This window comes from Oncorhynchus masou, unplaced genomic scaffold, assembly GCF_036934945.1.
Source record: "Oncorhynchus masou masou isolate Uvic2021 unplaced genomic scaffold, UVic_Omas_1.1 unplaced_scaffold_1407, whole genome shotgun sequence".
Classification (NCBI taxonomy): Eukaryota; Metazoa; Chordata; class Actinopteri; order Salmoniformes; family Salmonidae; genus Oncorhynchus; species Oncorhynchus masou.
The window spans coordinates 32,070-41,916 of NW_027004007.1; positions in this window are offsets into that span (position 1 = coordinate 32,070).

Here is a 9,847-nt window from a genome sequence, read left to right on the forward strand (position 1 = left end):
TGGTGTTTATACTTGCGTACTATTGTTTGTGCAGATGAACGTGGTAGGTGCCTTCAGGCATTTGGAAATTGCTCCCAAGGATGAACCAGATTTGTGGAGGTCTACAATTATCTTTCTGAGGTCTTGGCTGATTTCTTTGGATTTTCCTATGATGTCAGCAAATAGGCACTGAGTTTGAAGGTAGGCCTTGAAATACATCCACAAGCGAGTCACAATGGGCGGCCTAAACGGCATGCAGACATTTACCCCTATCTAGTGTACATGCTGGACAAGTTTCATAGTATGGAATCACTTCTGAGTGTCTGGATAAACTTCCACTGGATCAAAGCTTCAGCCAGGTAGGAAACATGGTAGTGACAACACATGGAGTTGGGTTGGATATAGTCATGGTAGGACACATGATAGTGACAACACATGGAGTTGGGTTGGATATAGTCCGGGTAGGAAACATGGTAGTGACAACACATGGAGTAGGGTTGGATATAGTCATGGTAGGACACATGATAGTGACAACACATGGAGTTGGGTTGGATATAGTCATGGTAGGATACATGATAGTGGCAACACATGGAGTTGGGTTGGATATAGATTTGGATATAGTCATGGTAGGATACATGATAGTGACAACACATGGAGTAGGGTTGATATAGTCATGGTAGGATACATGATAGTGACAACACATGGAGCTGGGTTGGATATAGTCATGGTAGGATACATGATAGTGGAAACACATGACGATGGGTAGGATATAGTCATGGCAGGACACATGGTAGTGACAACACATGGAGTTGGGTTGGATATAGTCATGGTAGGATACATGATAGTGGCAACACATGGAGTTTGGTTGGATATCGTCATGGTAGGATACATGATAGTGGCAACACATGGAGTTTGGTTGGATATAGTCATGGTAGGATACATGATAGTGGCAACACATGGAGTTTAGTTGGATATCGTCATGGTAGGATACATGATAGTGGCAACACATGGAGTTTGGTTGGATATCGTCATGGTAGGATACATGATAGTGGCAACACATGGAGTTGGGTTGGATATAGTCATGGTAGGATACATGATAGTGACAACACATGGAGTTGGGTTGGATATAGTCATGGCAGGATACATGATAGTGGCAACACATGGAGTTTGGTTGGATATCGTCATGGTAGGATACATGACAGTGGCAACACATGGAGTTGGGTTGGATATAGTCATGGTGAGATACATGATTGTAGCAGCACATGGATATAGTCATGGTGAGATACATGATTGTAGCAGCACATGGATATAGTCATGGTGAGATACATGATTGTAGCAGCACATGGATATAGTCATGGTGAGATACATGATTGTAGCAGCACATGGATATAGTCATGGTAAGATACATGATTGTAGCAGCACATGGATATAGTCATGGTAGGCTATAGTATTCTATTTTAAACTCAATTGTGTTGGTCATTGTTACTAAGTGCAGCATTTTTTCCAGTTCAAAATATATTGTCATCAGATTGTGTTGCTTTTTCATCTTTGTTGTTGTTGTTGGGGATGCCCCTTGTGTTGTTGTTGTTGTTGGGGGATGCCCTTTGTTGTTGTTGTTGGGGGATGCCCATTGTTGTTGTTGGAGGATGCCCGTTGTTGTTGTTGTTGGGGGATGCCCTTTGTTGTTGTTGTTGTTGGGGGATGCCCTTTGTTTTGTTGTTGGGGGATGCCCTTTGTGTTTTGTTGTTGTTGTTGGGGGATGCCCTTTGTTTTGTTGTTGTTGTTGGGGGATGCCCTTTGTTTTGTTGTTGTTGTTGGGGATGCCCTTTGTTTTGTTGTTGTTGTTGGGGGATGCCCTTTGTTTTGTTGTTGTTGTTGGGGGATGCCCTTTGTTTTGTTGTTGTTGTTGGGGGATGCCTTTTGTCTGGATGTTGTTGTTGGGGGATGCCCTTTGTTTTGTTGTTGTTGTTGGGGATGCCCTTTGTTTTGTTGTTGTTGTTGGGGGATGCCCTTCGTTTTGTTTGAGCCCCAACCCGAGTATTCAGCTTATCCACCTCTGGTCTCTTGGCCATCCCTTATGGGAGGGCAGCTCCCACTGAGCCCAGTCAATAGTAGAGTCCCTGTCTATCTATCCCCTGAAGCTAGGATAGCAGAGACCCTGCCCATCTTCCCCCTGAAGCTAGGATAGCAGAGTCCCTGTCCATCTTCCCCTGGAGCTAGGATAGCAGAGACCCTGCCCATCTTCCCCCTGGAGCTGGGATAGCAGAGACACTACCCATCTTCCCCTGGAGCTGGGATAGCAGAGACCCTGCCCATCTTCCCCCTGGAGCTGGGATAGCAGAGACCCTGCCCATCTTCCCCTGGAGCTGGGATAGCAGAGACCCTGCCCATCTTCCCCCTGGAGCTGGGATAGCAGAGACCCTGCCCATCTTCCCCCTGGAGCTGGGATAGCAGAGACCCTGCCCATCTTCCCCCTGGAGCTGGGATAGCAGAGACCCTGCCCATCTTCCCCCTGGAGCTGGGATAGCAGAGACTCTGCCCATCTTCCCCCTGGAGCTAGGATAGCAGAGACTCTGCCCATCTTCCCCCTGGAGCTAGGATAGCAGAGACCCTGCCCATCTTCCCCCTGGAGCTGGGATAGCAGAGACTCTGCCCATCTTCCCCTGGAGCTAGGATAGCAGAGACTCTGCCCATCTTCCCCTGGAGCTAGGATAGCAGAGACCCTGCCCATCTTCCCAAAAACACCTGAAACCCACCTTCCTCTTCAAAGTATCTTAAATCCTCCCTTTTGGAACACCTTTTTTTTTATTTACCTCAATCTAACGTCATTAAACCTGTTCTCTGATCAGCCCAACTGGTACAGCAGAGACTGATCTGACTTCATTAAACCTGTTCTCTGATCAGCCCAACTGGTACAGCAGAGACTGATCCAACTTCATTAAACCTGTTCTCTGATCAGCTCAACTAGTGGAGCAGAGACTGATCCGACTTCATTAAACCTGTTCTCTGATCAGCCCAACTAGTACAGCAGAGACTGATCCAACTTCATTAAACCTGTTCTCTGATCAGCTCAACTAGTGGAGCAGAGACTGATCTAACTTCATTAAACCTGTTCTCTGATCAGCCCAACTAGTACAGCAGAGACTGATGCAACTTCATTAAACCTGTTCTCTGATCAGCCCAACTAGTACAGCAGAGGCCGTGTGTAAAGTACAGAATCCTGCACACGCCGAATATATATTGACAAGTCACCTTGTCCGAGAGAGATTTATATTGTTATCAAAACGTCACGACAAGATAAACCGACACGAAACATTGCCCTTATTTTAAGTGCTTCTAAAATCCCATATGGGGAAAAAACGAATGGTGGAAAAATGATTGGAACCATTTCCCTGTTTGACCGCTAGGTTTTATGGGTATTATGACACCTCCACTGTGCAATGCTGTTTTGCTCGCCTGTTTCAGCAGAAAGGAAGAGGAAAAAACGAGAGGGCTCACTTGCCAAAACCTGTCCTGAATAAGCCCAATGTGTTTCTATGGGCATAATATGCATTACTAAGCTTGTCATCTGCATACAAGCTTTAGGGACAACGACACACATTGTTATGGTGGAGACATGAGCATCTCGTCATTATATACAGATCTCTGGCTTCAGCCTCTTGTGAATTAGAAAGGAAAGGTGGCGGTGCACAGTTTGGATGCTTTGTCCTGATCTGTTTCACCTGTCTCCACCCACCTCCAGGTGTCACCTGTCTCCACCCACCTCCAGGTGTCACCTGTCTCCACCCACCTCCAGGTGTCACCTGTCTCCACCCACCTCCAGGTGTCACCTGTCTCCACCCACCTCCAGGTGTCACCTGTCTCCACCCACCTCCAGGTGTCACCTGTCTCCACCCACCTCCAGGTGTCACCTGTCTCCACCCACCTCCAGGTGTCACCTGTTTTCCCCATTTAGTCCCTGGGTATTTATACCTGTGTTCTCTGTCTGTCAGTTCGTCTTCTCTTATCAAGTCAACCAGCGTGGTTTTGCTGTGTGCCTGCTTTCCCCCCCCCCCCTCATCTCTGTTTTGCTAGTCCTTCCAGTTTTGACCCTTGCCTGCCTTGACTCTGAACCCGCCTGCCTGCCCTGACCTCGAGCACGCCTGCCACTCTGTCCCTCCTGGACTCTGAACCCGCCTGCCTGACCAGTCTGCCTGTCCCTCCCCTGACCTCGAGCACGACCTGCCACTCTGTCCCTCCAGGACTCTGAACTGAACCCTGCCTGACCAGTCTGCCTGCCTGACCTGCACGCCTGACCAGTCTGCCTGCCCTGACCTCGAGCACGCCTGCCACTTTCCCTCAGGACCTCCTGGACTCTGACCTCTGTTTATGATGCCCTTTGTCTGTCCATGATCCTTTGTCTGTCCATGCCTGCCCCTTGGATTATAATACATATCAGAGACTGTAATTTTGCCAAAACTACATAATTACTCCTGTCTAAATAAAATTATTCAAAACACTTAAATAGCTGTGGAATGTTTCAAACCACAAGTGTATAGGCCTATGCTATTGGGGAAGCTAGCAGTTTGCACGTGTGGAAACAGGCCTAGCTGTTTACTGGGGCCCCATCCTGTTCAGCCTCTACAGTAATGATCTGCCTTCTGTCTGTACTGGGTCTGAAGTACAAATGTCTGCAAATGATACAGTGATGTATGAAACATTAACGATCTGCCTTCTGTCTGTACTGGGTCTGAAGTACACATGCCGATTATACAGTGATATGTGCATGCAAAGAGAAACAACAAGCTGCACAAGAACTCACAGCAGAAATTGTCCCATGTTACAAAGTGGCTCAGTGACTCAGTGACTCATGTTTGCGTCTCCTATAATGTTCTATACATACGACATTGTTTGATTACAGAGACAGCAAAACTGTACTTCAATGCTATGATAATGCTATGGCCCTCCCTTAACATACTGCATGACTAGTTGGGCCCAAGCTTGCTGTACAACATTGCAACTCATTCAGTCTGTCCATAAACAAACTATCTTGTGAAATACATGGACCCATGTCGTGTATTCAAGTTCGTAAATGGCAATAAAATAAACTTTTCGTTCAACTGCGTTACCCACTCCAGTCAATAGAGGGCGACTTGCAGGCGAAGCTGCTGGTGTGACGTATAATCTAGTGGACGGGACGCTTCTTCAACAACACAGCTCGTCAAGCCTCTTCGGTAGCTTGCTAGCCAACATAGCCGAAACATTAAAGCTCTTTATACACTTTCTGTGTATATTAGCCTCTGTGTTTTAAGCAAACTTATGTTGTATTGCAAATTGCCGCATTTAATTTCATTTTACGTTGTTAGTAGTCAGCTAGCTGGCTTGCTAAATTAGCTAAGCACTAATGCTAACTAGCTAGCTAACATCCAGACCATGAACTCACTAAGCTACTCCCTCCCTGCTAAAGAAGAGGTCTGCTGGACGGAGAAAGAAACTCTCATGAAAGAGGTCACAGTGAAAGAGGAAGAGAAAGAAGTTACGGTGAAAAAAGAGGATTTTATTGCGAAAGAAGAAAAGGAAGAGGAAGTGTTTGGATTGAAGGAGGAAGGCGAGATTACTGTCACATTGGAGGAGGAGACTGGAGATCTGATTAACTCCAGTGAGTATTGTCTTAAAAACAGAGGCACAACCTCTGCTGTTGTTGAATCATTGTGCGGTTTTTAAGGTGCATTCTACTGAAGTTCTACACTTGGAAATGTTGTTCAGTACTGTATGTTAGTAATGGATCGAATGCTTCCCATATCTCTTCATGCAATGCTTCGTTCAGTTTAAATACTCGACATCCCATAGACTCAGTAAATCCTAAATATAATGTAACTTTTTTTGCTGGTTTAAAATATCTCGAAATTAATTTGCCATTTGGGTCACATCCAATTGATAAAACTGAAGGTTTTACGAATGTTAAGTACAGCAGCTTTGTTTCCAAATTGTAGGTCAGATTTCTGAAGGTAATTATGACTCAAAGTCCTATTGATCGTTCCTCTCGCGCACGTTCTATCCTTCTGCTCCATCCACGACTACAGCAACACATCAACAATACATAGGCCTATATCTAACTACATCCCTCTCATTGCAAACGAGACTCATTATAAATGAGAGTTGAGTGACGCAAAAAAAAAAAAGCTGAGAAATCTTTTCTTCTTCCGTCAGTTGGCATCCAACGTCATGGTGCGTTACCGCCACCTACTGTACTGGAGTGTTGGCCAAAGACAGGGAGAAACTAAATCTACCTGCCAGTTCTTAGGTCCCTGTGCCTAAGAGCACAAAGGTAACCTGCCTAAATGACTACAGACCCGTAGCACTCACGTCTGTAGCCATGAAGTGCTTTGAAAGGCTGGTAATGGCTCACATTAACACCATTATCCAAGAAACCCAAGACCCACTCCAATTTGCATACCCGCCCAAACAGATCCACAGATGATGCAATCTCTATTGCACTCCACACTGCCCTTTCCCACCTGGACAACAGGAACACCTATGTGAGAATGCTACTAATTGACTACAGCTCAGAGTTCAACACCATTAGTACCCTCAAAGCTCATCACTAAGCTAAGTATCCTGGGACTAAACACCCCCTCTGCAACTGGATCCTGGACTTCCTGACAGGCCGCCCCCAGATGGTGAGGGTAGGTAGCAACACATCTGCCACGCTGATCCTCAGCAGTGGAGCTCCCCAGGGTGCGTGCTCAGTCCCCTCCTGTACTCCCTGTTCACCCACGACTGCATGGCCAGGCACGACTCCAACACCATCATTAAGTTTGCCGATGACCCAACAGCCTGATCACCGATAATAACGAGACAGCCTATAGGGAGGAGGTCAGAGACCTGGCTGGGTAGTGCCAGGACAACAACCTCTCCCTCAACGTGATCAAAAAAAGGAGATGATTGTGGACTACAGGAAAAGGAGGACCGAGAGCGCCCCCATGCTCATCGACAGGGCTGTAGTGGAGCAGGTTGAGAGCTTCAAATTTCTTGGTGTCCACATCACTAACAAACTAGAACGGTCCAAACACACCAAGACAGTCGTGAAGAGGGCACGACAAAGCCTATTCCCCTCAGGAAACTAAAAGATTTGGCATGGGTCCTGAGATCCTCAAAAGGTTCTACAGCTGTAACATCGAGAGCATCCTGACTGGTTGCATCACTGCCTGGTACGGCAATTGCTCGGCCTCCGACCGCAAGGCACTTCAGAGGGTAGTGCGTACAGCCCAGTACATCACTGAGGCAAAGCTGTCTGCCATCCAGGACCTCTACACCAGGCGGTGTCAGAGGAAGGCCCTAAAGCCACCCCAGTCAGAATGTTTCTCTACTACCGCATGGCAAGCGGTACCGGAGTGCCAATTCTAGGACAAAAAGGCTTCTCAACAGTTTTTACCCCCAAGCCATAAGACTCCTGAACAGGTAACCAAATGGTTACCCGGACTATTTGCATTGTGTGTTACCCCCAACCCCTCTGTTACACTGCTGCTACTCTCTGTTTATCTTATATGCATAGTCACTTTAACTATACATTCATGTACATACTACCTCAATTGGCCCGACCAACCAGTGCTCCCGCACATTGGCTAACTGGGCTATCTGCATGGTGTCCCACCACCCTCCAACCCCTCTTTTTACGCTTCTGCTACTCTCTGTTCATCATATATGCACAGTCACTTTAACGATACCTACATGTACATACTAACTCAATCAGCCTGACTAACAGGTGTCTGTATACAGCCTTGCTACTCTTATTTTCAAATATCTTTCTACTGTTGTTTTATTTCTTTATTTACCAACACACACACACCTTTTTTTGGCACCATTGGTTAGAGCCTGTAACTAACCATGTCACTGTAATGTTTACACCTGTTGTATTCGGCGCACGTGACAAATAAACTTTGATTTGATGAAATAAATAAAAGCTGAAATAAATCATTATCTCACTATTATTCTGACATTTCACATTCTTAAAATATAGTGGTGATCCTAACTGACCTAAGACAGGACTTTTTATTAGGATTAAATGTCAGGAATCGTGAGAAACTGATTTTAAATGTGTTTGGCTAAGGTGTATGTAAACTTAAGACTTCAACTGTATGTTCAACAACAGGACCAGTTAACTTGCCCACTCTAGCTAGCTAGCTGGCTAACACTATCAGTTTACAGAGTCACGTTAAACAATAAATAAATACAAATTCGCAATCTACTTTCGGATGAATCATTTATGTTGTTTTTTATGCTTGTGGTCTTATGCTTGTGGTCAAACAGCTAGTAATATTTGTTTATTTCGTTGCGATGGTCCGCGGTGGTTGTTGCCCTGCATGTGAATGGTGTGAAGACACTTGCCTCTTTAACCAAAGGGACAACTGGGGTACTCGGTGACAAACTACAATATTCCGGTGGCTGTGTAAAGCCCTTTAATTTTTGAGTTATGAGTCAATTCCAGTGTTACGGGCATTACCTTTTGCATGTGTAGCATATGGAATGCCCCGTGTAAAACTTACAGAGGTGATCCACTTTACTGAGTAAATGTGGATAGCCACGTTAGCGTCGCCCTTGTGTGGGTGCTGGCAAACACCGTAGATTGGCTGTTTAATACCCAGCGCTGGGATCTGACACGAAGTCGCAGTGTATTTGCAGAATTCTGGGCGAACCAATCACAGTGCTTATTAATGGATCGTCAACAGTCGTCAAGTCCGACACGTCAGACAAGCTCACGTTTCAAATGCATGAAAGCCAATGGCAAAACTTCTCGAAATGTATGTTAGCTAGCTAAATTAGCTATATTATGAATACGACTATCGTCTGCTGTCCACCACAACCTTCCAGAGAGTTTTCTGATTAACAAGCGGTAACCCGTGTTTAATTTGATTGTGTATTAAAAACAGATCGTTGTGAGGGGTTTTCTCCTGTAATAGGGGAATGGGGCCTCCCGGGAAAATGTTGTCGGTGTTGCAACAGTAATCAAGGGGGTCAGTGCTTAGGAAGGGTAAATTGTTTGTAAGACTTTGGCAACTTTGTATTTATAGGCCTGGTCATCTTTGTTTTTACAGGCCTGGTCAACTGTGTATTTATAGGCCTGGTCATCTTTGTATTTATAGGCCTGGTCATCTCTGTATTTATAGGCCTGGTCATCTCTGTATTTATAGGCCTGGTCAACTGTGTATTTATAGGCCTGGTCAACTGTGTATTTATAGGCCTGGTCAACTGTGTATTTATAGGCCTGGTCAACTGTGTATTTACAGGCCTGGTCAACTGTGTATTTATAGGCCTGGTCAACTGTGTATTTACAGGCCTGGTCAAATGTGTATTTACAGGCCTGGTCAAATTTGTTCTGAAGTTATCGGAGGTCACTGTCAGATAAACTTCTTGATTCTATGTTTATCGGAGATCTTCTCTGAATAAAGCGAGGCGGAAGGGATTTCTTAGCAAATTGCGAGAAGACAGTATTTCTGCTCATAGATTATACACGTATAAACTACATATTGACACATTCAGCCCGAAGCAGGAAGTTTAAAACATACTTACTAGTCGTCAAAGTTCCGGAGCATGTCTCTAAGATGTTTTTGGGGAAACCTGGCCCTGGTCTATTCTCAGATGTTTTTTTATAAACACACTTATCTTTCTATCTAAAAAACACTACTGTCATGTATGAGAGATCCATTTTCCATGATAATGGGGTCTTGTTATGTCTGGTGAAAACCAATCACTGCATTCCACAGCAAGAACCTCATAGCAATGGTGTTGGAGAGTAGCCTCTTTTTCCTCTGCAATATATAGCTCGTCCGATGCATGGAGCACATGCATCACATGCTAAGAGACAATGGAGCACATGCATCACATGCTA